Source organism: Cebus imitator, unplaced genomic scaffold (assembly GCF_001604975.1).
Source record: "Cebus imitator isolate Cc_AM_T3 unplaced genomic scaffold, Cebus_imitator-1.0 Scaffold28, whole genome shotgun sequence".
In the NCBI taxonomy this organism is placed as follows: Eukaryota; Metazoa; Chordata; class Mammalia; order Primates; family Cebidae; genus Cebus; species Cebus imitator.
Window position 1 is genome coordinate 6,586,277 of NW_016107343.1, and position 1,261 is coordinate 6,587,537.

A 1,261-nucleotide genomic window follows, 5' to 3' on the forward strand; every position below is an offset into this window, starting at 1 on the left:
ACACATTTCACCCCTTTTCCATTTTACAAACAGTTCTGACATTAGATCCACCTGTTACTTCAGGACATTTCAGGAGCTTTTCCTCAGAGTCCAATCTCCTCCCCAGCTGATCTGCTTCTCATCCCATTAGAAATGTAACTGCACTTCATGCTATGTGCAATCACATCCTTCCCCAAGTTATGAGGGAGAAGAAAAGAGAAGGGATAAGGAGAAGGCAAGGGAGAGAATAGTTAATTCATAGTTCATTTATGAACTTCCCAGACTTTGATTACTTGCCTAAATGTATTTTCTTTGTATTTGGGCTGTATGATAATCTGATTTTTTTTTTTCCTGAGGCAGGATCTTGCTCTGTTGCCCAGGCTGTAGTGCACTGGCACCATCTCGGCTCATTGCAACCTCGACCTCCCTGGGCTCAGTGATCCTCCCACCTCAGCCTCCAGTGTAGATGGGACTGCAGGTGCACACCACCATGCCTGGCTAATTTTTGTATTTTTTGTAGAGACAGGGTTTTTTCATGTTGCCTAGACTGATTTCAAACTCCTGGGCTCAAGAAATCCACCTGCCTCAGTCTCTCAAAGTGCTGGGGCATTTTGGGTAGGCTTGAATCACCACATCCAGCCAGTAACATCTTAATTTTGCCTAGGTAACTCATGGTTTTGGATCACCCTTTTGTACCAACTTATACATATCTCACAACTTCCTCGATTCTCTGTGCTGTTTAGATTCCTACTCATGCCGGGCGCGGTGGCGCGTGCCTGTAGTCCCAGCTACTTGGGAGGCTGAGGCTAGAGGATTGCTTGAGCCCAGGAGTTCTGGGCTGTAGTTTGCTATGCCAATTGGGCGTCCGCACTAAGTTCAGCATCAATATAGTGACCTCCCGGGAGCGGGGGACCACCAGATTGCCTAAGGAGGGGTGAACCGGCCCAGGTCGGAAACAGAGCAGGTCAAAACTCCCATGCTGATCAGTAGTGGGATCCTGCCTGTGAATAGCCACTGCAGTCCAGCCTGGGCAACATAGCGAGACCCCGTCTGTTTAAAAAAAGAAAATAGATTCCTACTCATAAAAATTGATTACTATTAGGGCCGGGCGCGGTGGCTCACGCCTGTAATCCCAGCACTTTGGGAGGCCGAGGAGGGTAGATCACGAGGTCAAGAGATCGAGACCATCCTGGTCAACACGGTGAAACCCCGTCTCTACTAAAAATACAAAAATTCAGCTGGGCATGGTGGCGTGTGCCTGTAATCCCAGCTACTCAGGAGG